Raw genomic sequence first — 23,102 nt, 5'->3', positions numbered from 1 at the left:
CTGCAACTGCCAGCATCTGTCAGCAACTCACCTCTCTCCCCCTTGACCAACTGATGCTGGTACCTTTTATATCCCCTTCTTACTTTACTTCCTCTCTCTCTCTGGTTTCTACTTCCTTTCACTGTGGGCTGTTTAAACCCTACATATCTCTATGGTAAAAGGACCTCCAGTTCCCCAGTTAAATTAGAGAAAGTGATTAAGAATTTATATTTACAAAAGGATAGCTTTGATAAAAATGAAGGCAGGGTCCCTAATGCCAAGAATATCAATTTAAGATTTCTGATTTCTTTTTTTATGTTACCATAAATTTAGATCTGAAAGGATCACCACTGGTCAACAATTCCAACCATTCATTTACAGATACAGAAACTAAAATTAAGAGATGTTAACTGACCTGACCAAGATCATAGAGAAAGTAAATGATAGGATTTTAATTTAAGTCTTCTAACTTAACTATATCCAAATATTTCCATTGCACAATTTTGGAATACCTCGCTATATATTTCAATATCATTGCTACAAACTGATTTATTATTTGGCATTTATTTTTCAAGTGTATTTCTGTCATTTTAAATTCAAAGGCTTCAACAGAAATGGCATGAAGTTGCATAATCTTTTCAGCATATTGGAGGGAGACAAAAACTCCTGGAAGAAGTTAGTTAAGATCTGAGATTCTTTTTTCTTCCTGGAGCAGAACTATCTTGCTCCAGGGGATAAGGATATGATATAAAGCTCTAAGGTCCTCTACAGAGAGTCTTCTTCTAAAAGCCTTTCTCTTCCATCAGAGAGTTAAAGAGAATTTGCAAATGTGTATCATTTCTCTTGAAGCTAGAAGCCAGAAAACTAGGAACTTTATTTTCCCAATCTCTCACCTACTCCTTCCTTCACACAAGCATAAAACACTGAATATTTAATTTCCCCCAATGAGAAGAGATTCAAACAAAAGAGATTTTTAAGCCTACATTACACATTATATAAGTACCTAATCTATCATCTATATCATCCTCTGAACCTTTTTATGGAGATATTTTTTCAATAATTTTGCATCATAAATACAATATTTCTAAAAAATAAGCCCAAGCAGTCAACTATTTTAAGCACATTCTACATGACAAGCAACTGTGCTGGGTATACAGAGACAAAACTGAAAAAGTCTGTGCCCTCAAAGAGGGTATATGCTTGTAGAAGAGACAACAAACAATGCAAAATGAAGAATAAAATTACAGTCATAACCAAAATATATCGTCAAAAAATTCTAATTAAAATTAAAGTAAACTTTAACAAAATAATTACTTATTTACTCTTTGTCATCTTCTACTACTAATAAGAGTATAAACTCCTTGAAGGCAGAAATTGCTGATTTCAATTTCATTATCATGTTCAGAAACTAATAAAGTGCCTTACTCATGTTATTTACAAGAAAAAACACATGAGTCAGGTAGACACGGAGCAAAATGTATTGTGCATCAACTTAGAAAAAGAAGGTAGGAGTTGAGATCATGATATCTGACAAAGCCAAAGTAAAAATATATCTGATTAAAAGAGATATGGATGGTAATTACATCCTGATAAAAGGTAGTATAGACAATGAAGAATTATCAGAACATGTATGCGCCAAATGGTATACCATCCAGACTTTTAAAGGAGAAACTATTGGAGCTTAAAGAGGAAATAGATAGTAAAGCCTTACTAGTGGGAGACTTGAACCTTCCTCTATCAGATCTAGATAAATCAATCCAAAAATAAATAAGAATGAGATAAGAGATGTGAATGAAATGTGAGAAAAAGTAGAGCTAATAGATATATGAAGAAAAATAAATAGGGCTAAAAAGGAATATACCTTTTCAGCAGCACATGATTCATTCACAAAGATTAACAATATACTAGGGCATAAAAACATTGCAAACAAATTCAAAAAAGCAGAAATAATGAATGCAACTTTTCCTGAATATAAGGTAATAAAAATTATTAAGGGCACATGGAGGGGTGTGATATGGAAATCACTTTAAAAGACTGATATATATTAATTTAAGGTCGCCAAGGAATTCAGCTATGTAATTCCTAAATGAAAACTCAAGTCATCAGTCAACCTTTTTATGGTGTTTTAATTACAATCAGGAGGAAGAAAAGCATTAGAGGGAGAGAGAGATTTGAGTGACATTAGCAAAGAAAAAGATTTTCAATAGGTATTGAAAAACATTGGGTCATTGATAAAGGGCTTGTGTGAAGTAGAATTTTAAGGGGGCCTTGAAAATATCTTCTTTACTATTAAAAAAGACCAAGAAAAACCTTCTAAAATGGAATGTATTTATTGAGAGAGATGTAGAGCAATATCTCACATCATAGATCTCAGACAAATGTTCCCCTGATTTACAGAGAGAGAGAGACAGAGATGTGCAGTCATGCCTTAGACTGACAAGAGACTGAACCCAATACAATGTTCGTGCTACAATGTCCCAAGGTGTACATAGACACTTCCAATTTCTAGGAAAATTCAATATAGTTATTTGAAACATTCAAGCCTTCCTTCAAATTAACATTTTAAAGAGTTGGAGACAAAGATTTTCAATCCAGAAATAAAGAAAGGAATATTCAGTTTAATAGCCTTTAGTGTTGTAGAGAGGAGTTCTGGGCTACATTATCTGGAAGGAGTTGATGTGAGGATCATTTCAGATACTGGATCTGACAACAATGGGAGAGACTTCTAAGACAAAATGGTATTTAAGCTTTGATCATTGAGTACTATAAGATCTAAGACAAGATCAGCCTAGAACACCTCCCTAAGGCAGGTTCTCAAACAAACTCCAAAGACAGAACTCCAAACACTTAAAGCTGTAATGCTTTTGTCCTACTTTGAGAAGAATTTGGTTGGGGTAATTTTGTCTTGAAGAGAGGTGGATAGAGATGGGGGGGGGGGAACAGCTTTTATTGACTTCTTGGAGATTTTAATAACTATTAATAATGAGACTAATGCACTAATTTCTCACTCCACACAGGCTGAGTCTAAAAAGAATTAAGTAGGTGTAATGAGAAAAGGCACCAGAGAGATGAAAGATAAAATATTATAAATAAAAACCAGATTTTTTTGGAGGACCACCATGTGGCCAAACTCTGGTGATGCAGTGTGCCTAGAATACACATACTCTGTGGAGGAGAGTAAGGAACTGAGGAAAGTTGGAAATCTTAGATAAAGCTATGGTTCTTATAAAAAGGAAAAGCCAGGGAGTAGGAGGGTATAATTTTCTTTTCTTTTCTTTTTCTTCTTCTTTTCAGAGAAAATACTCATAGAAAAAAAAATGTATGTCTTAGGGTCAAAGAAATGAAAACTCCAAATTGAATGTGAAGGGCAAGATGATCTTTGTTTAGAACCAATCTTTTCTTTTTTTTTCTTTCTTCCCCTTCAGTCCTCAGAATAAAGGGCAAGATGTTTTACAAAGGAAAATGCAAATCTTTCTCTGGCTGTGTAATACAGGAATGTAAATTCAAGCAAGAACAAAGATTCTCTTGGGGGACAGGATCTTTCAGCAAAAAATCATGTAATGTACCTAACTACCAGATTTCATATATTAGAAAAGTAAATGAGGATAGGACTCTGAGAAAAATTTTTCCCAAAAGTCTCTGGTTTAGGGGGAACAGCTAGGAGGTGCTGAAATCAAATGTGACCTTATATACTTCCTAGTTGTGTGACACGTATCACCCACAGCCAGTCACAAGATTTGCCTTACCTTCAGACTTAGAATCAATATATTCTTAGGATCCATACTGTATATTGGTCCCAAGTTAGAAGAGTGGTAATGGCTAAGCAATAGGGGTCAAGTGACTTGCCCAGCATTACATAACCAGGAAGTGTCTGAGGTCACAGTTGAACACAGGAACTCCTTCCTGTCTTCAGGCTTGGATCTCAACCTGCTGAGCCACCTAGCTGCACTCAAAGGTATCAGTTTAAAAAAAAAAAAAGTATGATTTAGTCAAGCAAGCTTTGTGCATGGCTTAACAAATAGCTTTTATTTTTCATGGAAATGAGGTTCACTGACTTATTTTTCTTGTATTGCAACATGGTACAGTGGGGTAAAAAATGTAAGTTTTAAAGGACTTGATTTAAAATTGGAGTCTACCATTTGTTTTCTGTATGTCCATGAACAAGATAGTTGATAGCCTGTGCCTCATTGTTTCCATCTGCAAAATGTGCTCATTGGACTCTTTCTTCTAAGGTCCTGCTATTGTCTAAATTAGAGACTAAACCATAAATACTTTATATAATATTTAAGCTAAATTCTTTGAACTATTTATTTTGCTTTATAGAAGTTAAAAATAAACAAACTACACCACATCATTTATTTTGTTAGTTGAATAAAACCAGTGAATCAAACCATATAATAAAGGCCAATGTTGAGCAAGTTAATGAAGAACTCTAATTACCAAGATAGGGCGAGACTGTTCCAACAGCTATGTGGGGTTAATGATTTGTTCAGAAAGTGGAGCTGACAGTTCAGAAGAGAAAACTGGTATACAGGTCATTATGACTTTAAAAATTCATCTATGGTGAAGAAGTGGGTTTCAGACTAAGAGGTTTTATTCACTCAGAAAGATAAATCATTTCCCATAGGGTTGGGAATTATTTTCTCCTTCAAGAGAAAAGAAAACAAACAGAAGAATAAAAATATTCAATAGGAATAATCACTTCGTAGTGGGACTTTACTTTCTGCTAATATTTAAATATTACTGAAATTCACTTTAATCTTCTATAGCCTGGATCTGATTTTATACCAAAGATCAGGTATCATCTTAATTTTCTGAACTTTGAATACTCTTGAGTTTAATCAAAGTATTAAAAATGAAATTAATCATTGAAGGAGTCATTCTGGGAGCTCTTGATGTAATAATGTATGGCTTAGCTCCTGTAAGTTTAAGACAGTATTATATTTCTTGGGCTTCATTATGAAATTAATTGGCATTTAAAGTTCAAAAAGAAATAGAAGCATAGAGGATTCAAATATTATTCACCTAACTACCTAAATTGCAAGCCAGAGGATATAAGCATTCAAAAACAAAAACCTTTCAGTTAAACAGAACAGTGAGGTAGAAAATAAAGATAAATTCTTTCCAAGTAAAAGGGGCACCGTTTCCTTTAAACTTCCATTGAGAGAGGACACTTCCTGTGGCAAGTTAGCACTGCAGGATTGTATTATTGCTGAAAGAGAAATACAGATTATTTGCCATGTTTGTGAGATGCAGATGGAATGTGTCTTCTGTATTCTAGAGGGATCTCACAACTCTCACCGAGAGAACCCTTACTTACTCTCTGGGAAAGCTCACTCCATTCTGTCCTCATGTTGACAGATCCAATTACCCAGAGAAAGACCACCCCACCAACTTCTATTCAGACTTTCTTAAGGACCTGTCTTTAACACTCAAGGGGAAATAAACCTTCCCTAATCACTATTCTTCTTCTTTAGCCTCCACTGATACATTTCTATTTATATAACTTTTGTGGTCAGTCATTTCAGTCACATCTAAGCTGATCTGGGTTCTTCTTGCCAGAGATACCAGAGAGGTTTAGCATTTCCTTCTCCAACTCATTTTATAGGTAAGGAAATTGAGGCAAACATGGTTAAGGAACTTGACCAGGTTCACACAGCCAGGAAGTATATAAGGCCAGATATGAATTCAGAAAGACTAACCTTCTTGACTAGTCCTGGCACACTATCCTCTGCACCCCATTGGCATTCCCATTGGCATATTAACTAGACATTTATAATAATGATCCTCTTAGATCTTAAACATGGCCATTTCCTTAGGGAGATGAAATTAATAGTAATCATAATAAATAATGTCATAGGTAGGTATATGTTAAAGTAACTCCATAAACAACAAATATATAAGAAACCATAAATCAACATTATCACATTCTCCTACTAGTATCCATGTGGGAAAGTATGCAACCACAGTAATATGGGCACATACAGAAAATACATGAAGAAAATCATGTGTTAGGAATAATTCATAGCTTTGGGCTTTAGGATTCTATATCATTGGTTCACTCAGGAACATCTGGACCATATAAAGCTCAATTGCTGGCTATTGATCCTCATCACTCTCCAGCAATGTGAATCATTCTTTCTTAGTTAATGCCCCATTTATAAACTCTTTCAACTAACAGCCAGACTTAACAGGGTGTTTAAAAAGTGTTAGTGTTACCCATTAATCTGAGAAGCATTTCCTTTTTAACTCAGAAAAAGTATAAGACTCATAGATATAATTATTCATGGCAAGAACTGTTTCTATTATTTATTTATTTGTTTGCTTGTTCATTTATTTGTTTGTTTATTTCATATCCCCAGAAAGCAACAAAATATCTTACAAATATTGGGAGTAAGAATGAGATCTGTGATTTCACTGGTATAATAAAGTGAAAAATGAAGAAATCCCTCTATTAGTGTAGGCCAGAACCTTCTCTGCAATGAGAGTGTTAGAGAATTTCCTAGAACATTGAGAAGTTAAATGTCTTGCATTGGACTACAAAGGCAAAATATGGCCAGAGGTGGCAGCCAAATCCAGGTTTTTTCTGCTTCTGAGATCAGCTCTCTATGTCATAATTCTTTTTTTTTTTTAATCCTTACCTTCCATCTTAGTACAGTACAGATGGTCATAGAGAAGGGAACTCGAATAATATCTGATCTAAAATAAAAAAATAAAATAAAATAAAAATAAGTTAAAATCCAAGCAGGGTAAGGAACTTATCCAATTGACATAAGTAGTAATTCCTTAAAGCAGAATTTGTACCCAGGTCCTCTGACCTAATTCTAGTGTCATTATTTTTTTTTCTGTGACATTATACTGATTATTTCCATTCCCTTCCCTTTCTGGGATTCCCTGCTAGCTATAGATCTTTGATCCTATTATCTAACATCTATGTTATATGACATTCAAAATAATTTCTTAAAGCAAAACAACAGGATCACTCCATTAGTTTAATTAATGAAGTTTTTTGACCTTAGAAGACATTAGTTATACTGAGGTTTCACTGTGTTGGTATTATTTACATTATTGTATAACATAACATAAAGAGATTGTAATCAAGTCTTACTCATGTGCATCTGTCAACATTCTTGCCAGACCTTCCCAAATGTATTGGTGTCTTCACCAGTAATTCATTGGTAGAATGAATATATTGGCTTTAATGGAAATTGTCTCATTTTTAAGCAAGAAATCATTCTAAACTTCCTATTTTCTGTTTGTATCCTCTATTTGATCCTTCATCTCTGCCTCTAAACATAAATATTTATGAAGGTGAAGCCTCTCCTATTGGAAACATAGGTATAAAATGTTCCATTAAGATCCTCAGAAACAAACACAAAAGAATATCAGTTTTCTTTTTTTAATCTTTCTTTTAGCCTTCAAGCTGTTTTCTCCTTGCATAATATCATGAATAAAATAAGATTTGCTGACTTCATACCATTCTCTTTGTGTATATAAAGAGGAATCACACTAAATTTATGTGAAATTTCTTCTAGATCACCCTAAGCATTTGCTTTCCAGTCCTATTTCATTGAATGTTTTTGTCCATAGCTTAATGAGTAAAAAATCAGAAGTCGGCTTAAGCTAATAAAAATCATTTTAGAAACTATGTTTCATTCATGTGCATGTATGTATACATATATAGCTAAGTGCATATATTCTGAAACAGAAACAGAAACAGGGACAAAGGCAGAGATTGATTCAGGGCCATAAAAATGCTTCTAAGAATTCTACAGTAAAGATTGTTTAAAAACTTTGTCTTTTTGTTTATTTGTTTGATGTATAGAATATGGCTTGAAGGTACCATTTAAAAACAAATCTAAAGCAGTGCATGGAAAAGAACAGAAGGAGGCCCCTGGGCCCACATCAACTTCTTTCAGTTTCTCTCATTTTACTCCACTCCTTTTTCCTACTGCTTTAGCTTATTATTTAAAACAGACAACAGAACCTGGTCTTATGTTTAATGGATCAACTTTGGTCTTAGATGTTTCTGTTCTGAAAGTAGAATTTTATGTTCACTAGTTGAGAGGATTAATCAGTAAAATGGAATACTAGGTGGCTTGTGAAATTATTGTGGATTATCTTCTTTTGATTTAGTGATTTCTATCAGTATGTATTTATTAAGTGTTTACTATGTGAACTGGACACTATGCTAAGTGTTAGGGATAAAAAGACAAAACTGAAACAGCCCTTAATGTAAAGCAGTTTGCATTCTAAAGGGAGAGACACCATACACAGACATTACTATATGTTTGACATATAGAAATTAAATGCAATTTGGTTTGAGGAGAGAGTATTCTAACAGCTGAATATTAGAACAGGATTAGAAAAACCTTGACATTGTAGATGGAGAATTGACTGTGGAGATAAAAAGCACTAAGTTCAAATCCTGTCTCTGAAATTACTTACTAGTTGTGAAAACTTGGGCAAGTCACCTCATCTATGTTTTCCTCAGTTTCCTCAATTTTCGTGAAAATAAAATGAGATAATGTTTATAAAGTACTTAGCACAGTAAATAGCATATTGTAGGTACTATGTAAATGTTGTTACTGTTATTATTTATTATTATTATTATTATCATTATTATTATTATCATTATCCAGTCCCCTTCTGGTCATATTATTCTAGCTAAAACACTTAAGTTTTTTTTTCCCTTGTTCCTTGAAATTTCTCTAAGCCATTCAGTTGCTGATTAGGTATATTAATCTGAATGTCATATGCATATAGGTAATAATTAAACCCAGGGGAGTTGAGGAGGTCATCAAGTGAAAGAGTATAAACATAATCTCTTGAAACCACTGAATGACTGTGGTCTTACTACACATTTGGGTCAGTCCATTCCATTTTCATAATCAATACTTTTAGAAAGTTTCCCTCATTGAACTGAAATCCTGTTCAGTATCCTATTCATTGATTCTGCTTCTTTCTAGGAGTGAAGTAAAACAAGTGTTAATATGCTGTATGACAAATCTTCAGTAAATGAAGTTATCAAGTACCTTGCTAATAAATTTTTCTCTTCTTCAGCTGAAATATCCCATTTCTTCAATGAGTTCATACATATTATGTAACATGGTCTCTAATCTTTTTTTTTCCATTCCTTTCACTCTCATATAGACAATTTTCAATTATGATATATGTTACTTAATTAAACCAGATGTAATCTGAGATGAACCCATTGGGGAAAAAATCACCTTCCTCATTTTTGTCACAGGATTTATCGACATTTCCCACAACATTGGTTAGACCCACATCTTCTCATATTATTCTATAGGAGAGATTAGCTTTCCCTAAATGGATGAACCTGTTCTTGGAACTGAGTGGCCCATACTTCACTTGGTCACTTCCCCCTCAGCAGTTCCCCCAAGAGATAGACACAGGCCCATCTTTCTTCCCTCCTGCAACAGGGATGAGCTTTCCTCAAAAAGGATACAAAGCTGTCCCCATCTTGCCTGATATTACCTTCTGTTGAGCCAAGGGCATAAGAAGATCCAGCCATGTGGAATTTAGATCTAACAGACTTGGAAGGTACTAAACCATTCAAGTTGCCATGTCCTTCTGGCCTGCTGATAAGACTTAAATATAATTGCCTTGACTTGATTTGAATATAATTGCCACTATGTCCTTGTTGTACACACATTCTGGGCTATGACAATATAAACTTCCTTTTTGTTAAATATTCAGTGTCTTATGAATGCCTCATTTCATGCTAACATCCAACATGGACTCAATTGAGAAACCTCTAACAACTCTCAATATATTTCTGCTAATTCATCCCAAGATAATCTTAGATATTATGTAATTGAAAAATAATATAATATATTTAGCTTTAGGGCTCATGCAACCAATGGAGTCATCTGTAAATAGCATTATTTAAAGAGCCTTATGGGGAATCTGAGTTCTGTTTGCCCATGAGATCATAGATCTAGAACTAGAAGAATCTCAGAGTTGCATTTAATGCGACCATCTTCTTTTAGAGGTAAAAATTCAATTTCAGTGAATTTCATGATCCATGCTCCCTGCCCAGAGCTTTTTCTCTCCTCTTCTCTGGCTTCTTTGGCTCCCTTTAAGTTCTTGGCTGGAAGAAATCTTTCCTGATTTTAATGTCTTCTCTCTGAGACAATTCCCCTGTTCACTATTCTATCTCATTTATGTCTTCTTTGTACAAAGTTTTTTTTTTTTATGTTAATCTTCTCCCATTAGACTCTGAGTTCCTTGAGAGTAGAGACTGTTTGTTACCTATCTTTAAATCCCTAGCACTTAGCATAGTGCTTAGTGCATAGTAAATGTTTAATGCCTTCATGCAAAATTAATTTGACAGATGAGATGGTTAAGTGACTTGCCCAAGTTTCACAGGAAGTAAATTTCAAAGGTCAGTCTGAAAATTAGGTCTTTTGATACCTTGGGGCCTAGTGCTTTCCACTGAATCATACTACCTCTCAATAGTTTTGATGAAAATATAACTTCTTGTTTTATATTTAGCTTTAAAAAAACACAACTTCTAACTGAATGAAAAGACTCCTTTGATTAATGCAGTTCTACACATTTTTACAAAATTGGAGTTTTAGAGAATAACATAAAGTTGTCCAAAGGTTAAATGATGTGATCAAAGTTGCACAACCAATATGTTATAAGATTGACACATGAACCCAGGTCTTCCTGACTGATACCAGGTCTTTATCTCTATCCCTATGCTGATTCATTTAATATTGATTAGAGTAGAGTGTAATTGAGCAAGGTTGTTTGTGTGGTTTCATATAATATGAACTCTACTATCATCATTATATGTATATGAGATTGAAGAGAATCTTTCAAATTGATTTTTTATGAATCTTTTTTTATAAATAATTGTTAAAGAATATCACAAAGATTTTCTTTTCTTTCCACCTCAGTCAATTCTATGACAGTGAAAATGTGGTATCTTTTTGAAAATCTTCTTGGAAAGCATGTGTATTTCTTTCTTAAAATCTCAGCCAGGCCTCTTTGGTACAGGTCTTTTGAATCCAAAGTAAGCAATGAGCTCCCTGTTAATAATAACTAGAATTTATTCAGGGTTTTAGGATTTACAGAGTATTTTATTCTATAAAGTAGATTATAGTAATAACTGATTTGTATATGGCTTATTAAAACAGCTAAAGTCATAGCTTTATAGTGCACATTGAATAAATAAATGAGTTTTTGCATTTGTTTCTCAACAATTATGTTAAGTAGACACTACAGGTATTATTATTACTTTTCTTAGAGAAAAGGAAACTGAGGTTAAGAGACATTAAGAAATTTGTCAAAGGTCAAATGATTTCATAAGAACCAAAGTAAGGATTTGAACTTGTCTTCCCAACTTTAAATCTAGCACTCCATCTATCATACCATAAGTAGTTTAAGTAGAGCTATCTCTAGTTAAAGTATAATCATCATTTTATAAAAGATAAAATTGTTGTCATAAAAGACAAGGATGACCTCTTAAATGAACTAGGACTACAGACTCCTATCATTAGACAATATGGTAGATTGTTGACCCTTTCCCCTAGTGTAATCAGATGAATCCTTATATCTCCCAAAGAATCTTCAGCATGTTCTATATAATGTCCTCCTTATGTGATATTTGTATATCTTCAAAAGTGAAGGAGGTAATAAGAATAGATTAAGTACCTACTATATCCCAGATATTATACTAAATATTTTAAATATATATTATTTGATCTTCCACAATAATCCTAAGAGGTAGGTATGATTTTCATCCTTACAGTTGAGGAAACTGAGGCAGGCAGATTACATAGCTTGAAAACAGTCACATGCATACTGTTTGATACTGAATCTAAACTCAGATATTTCTGACTCCAGTCTCAAATCCACTCATATCAACTGTGCCAAATAGCTATGTGAGAAATTCCTAGTTTTAGTGCTGGAAGAGACATTAATATCTATCTAATTCAACCCTTCATTGTATAATTGAATAAACTGAAACTTAGAGAGATTTTAAGACAATTTACCATATATGCAGAAATGATAAATAGAATGTGAATTTTAAAAAGCACAATTATTCACACAAATAAGCCAGATCTAAACAATTGAAAGAATACAATTTATCTTTACTTTAAGCCAATATAACAAAAAAACACAATTTTTCCTAAATTAATTTATTTAGTGCCATACCAATCAATCTACCCAAAAATCATCTCAAAGTACTAGAAGAAATTAGAACAAAATTCATCTGGTAGATCAAAAGAACTAGTACATAAAGGGAATTAACAAAAAATATGAAGGAGTGGACCTTTGCTATATAGGATCTCAAACTATTTTTCAAGTGGCAACAATCAAAATAATCTTGTACTGACTAGGCACTCAATACATAATGATAAATCACTATCATAACCTAGGGTTTGACAAAGCCAAAGATCAAAGCTTTTGAAAGAAAATCTCATTACTTGACAAAAAACTGATGTGAAAACTAGAAAAGACTGTGGCAGAAATTAGGCAGACCAAGATTTCATACCACATACCATGTTAGAGTCAAAATGGGTACATGATTTAGAAATAAGAGCTGATACCATAAATAAATTAAGGTAAGATAAAATAGTTTACCTGTCAGATATATGGATATGGGAAGAATTTAGGTCAAAAGAAGACATAGAGAACATTATGAGATATAAAATAGGTAAATTTGATTACATTAAATTAAAAAAAAGTTTCTGCACAAACAAAAGTAATGCAACCAAGATTAAAAGGCAAATAACAAGTGAGAAAAAATCTTTATAGCAAGTCTCTCTGACAAAGACTTAATTTCCTAAAATATATTGAGAACTGAGTCAATTCTATAAGCATACAAAGCATTTCCAAATTGACAATGTTCAAAAGATGTGAATGGGCAATTTTTAGATGATAAAATTAAAACTATCTTTCATCATATGAAAAATTTTCCAAATCAGTATTGATTAGAGAAATGAAAATTAAAACAAATACTTCTCATATCACTTCTTATACATCAACTGGCTAACATGACAAAAAAAAGGAAGATGATAAAGGTTGGAGGGATGTGGAAAAATTGGAAAACTTAATACACTGTTGGTAGAGCTATGATTTGATTCAACCATTCTGGATGGCAATCTGGAACCATGTCCAAATGACCATTAAATTGTGCATATCCTCTGATTCAAAATGCTGCTACTAGGTCTGTATCCCTAAGAGTTAAAGAGAGGGGAGAGAAACCTAACTGTACAAAAATGTAACAACTCTTTTTGTGGTAGCAATTGTAATAATTAAAATGATTTAACAAATATAAGAATTAAAACAACTGTTGTGGTCACTGTTTATAATAATTAACTCTTAAGTCAAAAGGCTGTTAGTAGCTCTAGTAGCTTTATTACAGCAAGTTCCTGACTGATTAAGTTAAAAGAGTGGAGCACTCCAAATACTAGATTGATTAAAATAAAAAAAAATTCCTTTTCACACAATGAACTAGAAACTGAAAGGATGTCTGTAAGTTAGGAAATGAATGAACAAGTTGAGGATATGATTGTAATAGAATACTAATGTGCTGTAGGAAATGAAAACATGAAGATCACACAAAACAAAACAAAACAACAACAACAACAATAAGGGACAAAATATTAAGTGATTCAAAGTGAAGTGAGCAGAATCAGGGGAATGTTGTACACAGTAACAAAAATAATGTATGTAAGTGAATGACTTACCTAGTATCAACAAAGCAAGGATCCAGTATAACTCCAAGAAACTCATGACAAAAAAAAAAGGATGTCCACTACCATAAAAGGAATATATGGAATCTGAATGAAATGAAAATTGAAACATAGCATTCTTCATTTCTTCTATGAATTTTTTTTCCTAACGTAAGAATTATGCATCTTCTTTTACATGATAGACATGGAAATTTGTCTTATATTATACATATGTAAAACATACCATATTACCTGTCTTCTTGGAAAGAGATAAAGAGTGGAAGTGAGAAAGAATATGGATTGCAAAATACTGGAAAATTAATATTAAAAATTATATAAATGTAATCTGGAAAAAATAAAAAATTATTATTTAAAAATGCACAGTTAAATTTTATTTATAAATAGCTTAAGCTCAGAAACTCTGCTTTACTGAAAATACTTCTTTACCAAATCTTCTGCCCTGTAGAAAGAATGCCCTCTTAGAAGCCAAAAATTAAGCAGAGTGGAACTTCCGGGTAAGCATGGCAGCAGTCTAGACATGGGACTCTAACTCTCCCCAGTTCCCAATGAAATAGACTACCTCAAGGGAACATAAGCCATTTTTGAAAGAACGGAGGGACTCAACAGTAGGGCGCAGCATTGAATGTATGTGGGGTTTGAGCATTTTCACACCATAAGAGGGTAAAAATGATCCCACCCAAACATGAGCTGATCTACCCTCCCCCACCCCACCTACGGAGCCAGAGTCAGAGCCAGCATTCACCAGAATCAGCGAGTGAGGGAGGGACACCTCTCGAGTGAGCAAGGGGCACTTCTAGGCCCTTGGGAGCTGACTAGGACAGCTGGGAACCTACCCCTGAGAGCAGTTACACAGGAAACCCCTGCACACTGGGGAGCACAGGCAGTGGGCGCTCTTGCAAACAGCCAAGGCTGCAGACATTCAAGAGCTCCCCTCAGGCAAAAGCCTTGCTCCTTAATTCCATAAACAGAGAACCTGCCTATCTCACTCAGATTTCTGACTAAAAAGGGAAGGAAAAACAAACATAGGAATGGCTAACTGTGCCCAAGACTAACAAACCCCTCCAAGAAAAACAGAAAGAAGGCATTGACCCTGGAAACTTTTATGGAGGGAAAACCCAGGCTACAGAGGAAAGGAAGAAACTCAAACAAAATCAAAACTTTAAAAAAAAATGGAAATTATCCGTAATTCAAATTGGAATAATTCAAATTGGAGCTTATTAAAAAATATGGCAAAATATGACAATAAAAGTGGGAAGTAATTCAAAGAGAAAACAATAGTCTAAGGGACAAGAACTCTCAAATAGAGGAACAGCTGGAAGCCACAAAAAGCAGGATAGAACAAACTGAAAGGAAAACCAGTCTTTAAAGACCAGAATTAGGCAACTGGAAGACAATGATCTTGCAAAAAGGCAAGAATTAATGAAGCAAAGTCAAAAGACTGACAAATTAGAAGAAAACATGAAATATCTCACTGACACAGTGAAAGATCAGGAAAACAGGAAGGAGAGACAATTTGAGAATCATTGGTCTACCTAAAAAGCCAGAAATCTTGACATCATAATACAAGAAACCATCCAAGAAAACTGCCCTGATATTTTTGAATAAGGGGGCAAAATAGACATTGAAATAGTTCATAGAACACCCTCTACACTAAATCTCCAAAAGCCAACTCCCAGAAATAAAATTGCCAAATTCCAAAGCTTTCAAGCTAAGGAGAAAATTCTACAAGAAGTCAAAAAGAGACAATTCAGATACCAAGGAGCACCAAACAGAATCACACAAAACCTGGAAGCTTCCACACAATAAAGGACCACAAGGCCTGGAATATATTCAGAAAGGTAACAGAACTGGGTCTTCAATCAAGAAACACCTATCCATCAAAACTGACTACATACTTCCAGGGGAAAGTATGGACAATCAACAAAATTGAATATTTCCAAGTATTTATAAAGAAAAGACCAGAACTAAGTGGAAAGTTTGATATCCAAACAAAAGATCAAGAGAAATAAGAAAAGGTAAGTATGAAAGAGAGGGAAAAGGAGAAAAAAAATTTAATTCAAACTCTCTTCTTTAAGGGATATACAATTAGATCAAATTATATATAGGGAAAATGTTATTTGTAACCCTCAAAAATTGTATTCATTATTATAATAATTAGAAGAATCACTCATAGGAAAAGATTGGGGCATTAAGGGCTACTTAAAGAATCCCAGAGAATCAACTAAAAAGCTAGTCGAAATAATCAACAACTTTAGCAATGTTGCAGGATACAAAATAAAGCCACATAAGTCTTCAGCATTTCTATATATCTCCAATACATCTCAGCAGCAAGAATTAGAAAGAGAAATTCCATTCAAAATCACCTTAGACAATATAAAATACTTAAGAATCTATCTGCTGAGGAAAACACAGGAACTATATGAACAAAATTACTAAACACTTTCCACACAAATAAAACTAGATCTGAGCAATTGGAAAAACAATGGGTAAGATGAGCTAGCATAATAAAAATGACCATCCTACCCAAACTTATCTATTTATTTAGTGCCATACCAATGGAATTTCCAAAAAAACTTTTTAACTGAATTAGAAAAAACCATAGCAAAGTTCATTTGGAAGAACAAAAGATCAAGGATATCCAGGGAAATAATGAAAAAAAAAGGAAAGGAAGGAGGCCTTTCAATGGCAGATCTCAAACTACACTATAAAGCAGTGGTCATCAAAACAATTTGTTACTGGCTAAGAGACAGAAAGGAGGATCAGTGGAACAGACTTGGAGTAAGTGACCCCAAGAAAACAGCCTATGACAAGCCCAAAGATCCCAGCTTTTGGGACAAAAATCCAGTATTCAAAAAAAATCTGCTGGGAAAATGGGAAAATTGGAAAACCGTGTGGGAGAGATTAGGTTTGGATCAACACCTCACACCCTATACCAAGTTAAACTCAGAATAGGTGAATGACTTGAACATAAAGAAGAAAACTATAAGTAAATTAGGTTAACCCAGAATAGTATACATGTCAAATCTTTGGGAAAGGAGAGATTCTCAAACCAAGCAAGACTTAGAAAGGGTCACAAAATGTAAAATAAATAATTTTGGCTACATCAAATTTAAAAGTTTTTCTACAAACAAAATCAATGTAACCAATATCAGAAAGGAAATAACAAACTGGGAAACAATCTCCATAAGAAAAACCTCTGACAAAAGTCTAATTGTTCAAATTTATAATGAACTAAACCAATTGTATAAAAAAATCAAGTCATTCTCCAATTGATAATTGGGCAAGGGACATTAATAGGAAATTTTCAGTCAAAGAAATCAAAACTATTAATAAGCATATGAAAGTTTTCTAAATCTCTGATAATCAGAGAGACAAAACAACTCTGAGTTACCACCTCACACATAGCAGATGGCTAACATGACAGCAAAGGAAAGTAATGAATGCTGGAGGGGATGTGGCAAAGTTGGGACACTAATTCATTGTTGGTTGAGTTGTGAATTGATCTAATCATTCTGGAGGGCAATTTGGAGCTATGCCCAAAGGGCGATAAAAGACTGTCTGTCCTTTGATCTAGCCATAGCATTGCTGAGTTTGTACCCAAAAGAGATAATAAGGAAAAAATTGGAAAATGAGGGGATGCCCTTCAATTGGGGAATGGTGAACAAATTGTGGTATATGTTGGTGATGGAATACTATTGTGCCAAAAGGAATAATAAAGTGGAGGAACTCCATGGGGACTGGAACGACCTCCAGGAATTGATTCAGAGTGAAAGGATCAGAACCAGGAGAACATTGTACACAGAGACTGATACACTGTGGTACAATCAAATATAATGGATTTCTCCATAATGGTAATGCAGTGATCCTGAACAACCCAGAGGGATATAGGAGAAAAACACTATCCACATTCAGAAGAAAAACAATGGGAGTTGAAACACAGAAGAAAAACAACTGCTTGATTGGGTCCACAGGGATGTGATTGGGGATGTAGACTCTGAATGAACATCCTAGTGCAAATACCAACAACATGGAAATGGGTTCTGATCAAGGACACATGTAATATCCATTGGAATTGCATGTTGGCTATTGGAGAGGTTGGGGGAGGGAAGGGAGGAATAGAAAATGATTTTTGTAACCAAGGAATAATGTTTGAAATTGACCAAATTCAAAAAAATGTCAAAAAAAAAGATAGCTCAGAACAGTGGAAATAACATCAAACTCGGACTGAAGTGATAGGTTCAAATCTTAACTCTGCTGCTTACTGCCTAGGTCACCTCAGGCAAGTCATTTCTTCTTTCTTGAACTGTTCCATGTCTGTACAATGAGAGGATTGGACTAGAGGACCCCTAAGGTCCTTTCAATGATCCTAATTTCTTTGGCATTAATCTCCCACCATTGCTACTTAATACCTGTGTGAAAATCAAATTAGATAATGTTTGAAAATAATTTTGTAATTTTTAAAAATTAAATATAATTTAATTTAATTTAATTTTTAAAAAATTAAGCATTGTTAATGAACATACATATACACAGATATACACACTCAGTCTTTACTATGCACTCAATATCTTCTAAAAACTTGTGATACAAACACAACATAAAGCAATTCCTATCCTCAAAGATTTTAGCAGATTATCGTAAATAATGAGTCCCATGAAATGGTGACATTATTTGAATTTGCACTGCATATTTCCATTGGGTTAGAACTGGTTACCAAATTGAATATAATTATAACTTTTAACAGTGCAAATTTAAAACCTGTGATTATTTCATGGAATTATTTATTTTCACACTAATCATGGTCTAGCTATATTATATAGCATTAATTCAAGAGTTTCACACAAATGCAAACTATATGTAGTGAGGAAAGATGAACATTTACATTTGCTTTGAGGAAGTAACGTACAAAATGAGGTAATTTTTTGGCCCCAAAAGAAGCTTGTATTGATTATATGAGTTGAATAAAGTCCGAGACCAGACTTGAGCTGCCCTTATATATAGTAACTTCAGATAATTAGAGCAAAACTTGTTACAAGATTAAAAGAGGAGACAAAGATTAGGTGAAACTCCATGTTATTTTATCAGTCCCAACCATCCTGGCCCAGTAAACTATTTTCTCAGAGAAAGGAAAAATGGACAAAAGTAACCAGTTTACTTTAAATGTGCCATTTCTTTCTGTTTTTTTAACTTGTAGAAAAACAGTTACTAGAATGAGGACAAAAGAATCCATTTGCTATTTAAAGAGAAAACAACTTGAAAGTATAAACTCATTTACAAAACATTTCAAGGGGTGGGGTACAGATTATGAACAGTACTGCATACAACAGTAAAAGGAAATTAGGGATGAAAGAGATTTGTAGAGCTGGTGTGAGACCCAGCCAAACCAGATCATTCATTCCAAGGCCTTTGTAAATGGAATAGAAGGGAAAAAACAAAAGGTGAAATGGATTAGAAGTGAAATGGAACAGAAAAACTAGAATTTCTTGGGTAATAAATTATTGCTGTCAAAGGTAATGAATGGAACCACTGTGTTTAAGTTCTACTGCTTCAGTATCCTATGTTCTAGGTAAGGAAATGACAACAAAACAAGAATTTGAATTCATAAAGAAGTATAGAAAATAGAAAACGCGTCTACTAAATAGAAAACATCATTCAACCTAAGGCAGCATTTACTATGATATGTGGTAACTTCAGAGCAACTAAAGACACAAAACAGGACTGCAAAAGTCATTTTGGAAAATATAATTCAGGATCAAAAATGTATAGAGAAGAAATCTCTACCTAAGGAGATAAATTTAAATTAATTCAGGGATCAATTTTCAAGATACCTTAAAGAAAGAAAGACAGGGGAAAAAAAGAAAAGGTTAAGAGATAGTATTATTAAAAAAAGCTACCAAAGCAACTAATTTGTAAGCTATCTTTTTCATTCTTATAGAATCATTATGTACAATGTGCTGGGGTCAAAATTTCATGGGAGGCACATTTAGGATTAGAGTGATGTTAGAAAAATAGGCAATTTTTTCAGTAATCACAGTCATTCATTATTTTGGAATGCCATTGTTTTAACATCACTATTCTCCTTGTATTGTACTGGGGCCAAATATTGTATAACAAGAGGTCTCAAAAGTTCACACTCCCAAATAGCAATAATGATCATATTATTTACATTGATTTATATCACAATAATTAACAAAAAAGATGTCAATGACATTTAATCCTAGAAATGAAGGTTGATTTGTTATATAACAAATGGCAAGGCTAAGAGTAAGACAGCCTAATTGCAGCATAGGTATCCATGAAATATTAAAAAGAGCCAAAGGGAATCCTTCATTATACTAAATAGATCTACTGTGGAAGATTAATGGAATTATATGAACAATGTAGTCTCTTACTAAATGATTGAATGGTTTAAAGAGAATCACAAAAGACAAGAGAACATGAATAGGTTCTGATATTTACCAGAGAAAGGAAAGAATACCCTGAGATCCTAGCTCTATTTAACCACTGGATTATTTGTCACCAGGTTAATCTTGGTCTGGTTCAATTTATGGGCCATGGGTTTAAAATACATAGGAAAAGACTCTAGAGAATCAGATTATTATGAAAGTGTGGGCCAGAGGAATGTGATAAAATTTCTATTGGAACCAACCTACCAGCTCGGGATATTATTGTTGAAGCCAGTAGAATTTAGGACTTACTGAGGTTGGTTACAGTTATATAATAGTCTAAAATTATTCCTGACAGATTAAGAGTAGACTCCATTAGCTAGCTAATGGGTCCCAGCAAAAAAAAGGCCACAGAAAGACCTATGTTGAAAATACTGGGAAAAAATGTCAAGTGATCAATTAATGTGAAGTAGACTGCTAGTCAGTGACTGACAGTGTAATCATAGCACCAACTGAAAGAAAAATCAGTTAAATTGCATAAAAATGAGGAGGAGCAGCAACAATTAAACCCAGGGGATCACTGTAGTATAGTAGATGGATAACTGTCCTTGAGTCAGAGATCTTGGATTCAAACAATTGACATTTACTTCCTTTTTGACCTCCTGCAAGTGACTTAACTGCCCTGGGCTCCAGTTTCCTCATCCAGAAAAATGAGAGACCATAAAAATGAGAACCCTTTGAGTCTTGGATCTATGATCTCATGAGCTATGATCAAATACAGTACTCCATTAAACTAGAAAGAAATACTGTAATTATCTGGAACAACAAGAGAACTCATCAATATCTGACACATCAGTTCTCCACTTACTGTAGGCTACTGGGCAGAATGAAAGGAATAAATAATAATGACTGGTAATTTGATCAAAGGAAAGTCTGTGTCTGTTTCCTCTTTTGCAAAATGATCAGATTGAACTGAATAATCCCTGAAATGTCTTTACCACTCAGAGCAGTACATTAATTAAAACAATAAAATGCCAAGATCATTTAGTGCAACTTGGGGCCATTGTTAGTCATTCATCCTGATAGTTTTCCTACCACTGGACTTTGATGTCTCTGGAAGGACAGTGAGGCTGATGACTTTCTGCAATTCTGTCTAACTTAAATCTAATTCATAACAAGTCAAAATGATCCTCTTCAAAAATGAAGGACAAATAACAATAAAGTTTATATCTAATTGCTGTTCTGCAAAATGAAGGGATTGAACTCATTGGTCTCTAAGATCTTTTCCCACTCCAAGTAATAAACTAAATAAAACAATTTCTCTCCATTATCTGTGCAAGAGAATCAATCTTCCATATTTTTCACTACCATGCTAGTATATCTGTGTATAGACCCAGAACTTGGACCCATGTCTCTGGTTGCTACAGTTAGTGTTCTTTCTGCTACATTTTGTTGTTTCTCGTTTTGATTATAGCCATATTGATTTATTTAATCATTCTTTTCTTTACTTCCTTTTAGTCTTTGGCAATATCATAGCCAGACTCATCTTTAAGCTCCTATGATCCCCCTGAGATAGATTCCTTTTTAAAATGCCAGACCAATTGATGGTACATGTCTTGTCTTTGAACTTTGAAATTTACTCTCTTAAAGACTAGGGGACTATGCCTAGCATTCCTCTCTTTATCTATTAGAAATTCTAAGATGACATCTCCTACCGTTTTCAAATTCGTTCTCATAATCAAATGTGTTTTATTCTCATTAAATAAACTATATCAGTGGGAGCCAGTCAAGCCAGTATAGTGACCCATACCCACATGTCTTTGGTAAAAATAAAGAAGAAAACAATAAATAGCAAGGAGAACCAAGATCATGGCCCACAATCACTAGACAAATTTTATCACTTTACAACATATTTCAGTTTTCTCATGTGACAATTGTAATGGGGAAATTTAGGCCTCTGTGAGAGGGTTATGATATTGTAATGGCTAAAATGTGGCTACAAGATTTCTGTAATATTGAACAATGGCCGCCAAGGATTTACTAATGAAATTCCTAAAATGAACACTCAAGTCAGAATGAAGTTTATGGAGGTTTAATCACAACGGGAGTAGGGAAAAGGAGAGGGAGAGAAGGAGAGAAGAGAAAAGGGAAAGGGGCTACTCAACCTCTGACCAAGGCAGAGGGAGCTTTAGGCCTAAAGGCCCAGGTGGAAAGAATCAGTCCTTAACTCACGTGACCGATCTGAAGGAAAGCTGTCTGCGGGCGTCCTCTCTCTCCAAGCTCCTAACACCAACTCCCCTCTAGCTCTCTCCACAGGAAGTCCGCGAATTCCAGAGGCTGTTCCCTACCTCACTTCCTGTGTCTCACAAATCCAATGGTTGGCTCTAGCTTGGCTTAGGACAGCCCAGGTGGGCGGTTAGTTATTTCTGATTTGCCATTGACTAGCGCATGCCCGTGTAGTTGGGTGTGCACAATTTTTGGGTGCTAGACCAAGATGGAGACTTTTAAAATTCACACAATACTATTGTGAAGACAGAATCGATTGATAGATATTATGTTGAAATATATCTTAAAGTCTCCTTATAAAAATCCAAACTATCATGATTTACTGAGAGGCTACGTAGCATAGTGAAAAGACAGTTAGTTGGCTTTGAAGCCAGTAGGTCCTATATTCAAATTCTGCCTCTGCTACATAATGCCTGCGTGATGTTGGACATATCACTTTCTCTCAGTGCTCTAGGCCAGAGGTATACAATTTGGGGTCCACAGTCCCCAAGAAGCTAGCTAAATTCCTATTTCAGTCCACCTCAGATCAAAATGTAATTGACAAATGTGTACCAAAATGAATAGAAATATAATATAAAATAGATCATGTTAATTTATAGGGGCTTTTGGGGGGGAGGGTTGTTTTTTAAGTCAATCCGGATTTCTTAGGAAGCCTTTTCTTTCTGAGTTTGAAAGTGGAGAGATGGTACTGACTTGAGCTAGCAAATGGAGTTTCCTC

General features: G+C 34.2%; 1 long non-coding RNA gene across 1 annotated transcript; it reads right to left on the bottom strand.

Moving 5' to 3' along the window:
* Positions 1-1,934: 1,934 nt before the first annotated feature.
* Positions 1,935-22,857, bottom strand: LOC103101798 (uncharacterized). The gene is made up of 3 exons (XR_008916583.1): positions 22,331-22,857; positions 6,621-6,678; positions 1,935-5,191 (listed from the first exon to the last, which is right to left on the bottom strand). It is a non-coding gene; the product is annotated as an uncharacterized LOC103101798 (long non-coding RNA).
* Positions 22,858-23,102: the final 245 nt, after the last annotated feature.

This window comes from Monodelphis domestica, chromosome 2, assembly GCF_027887165.1.
Source record: "Monodelphis domestica isolate mMonDom1 chromosome 2, mMonDom1.pri, whole genome shotgun sequence".
Classification (NCBI taxonomy): domain Eukaryota; kingdom Metazoa; phylum Chordata; class Mammalia; order Didelphimorphia; family Didelphidae; genus Monodelphis; species Monodelphis domestica.
This window is presented reverse-complemented; position numbering and strand designations above follow the sequence as displayed.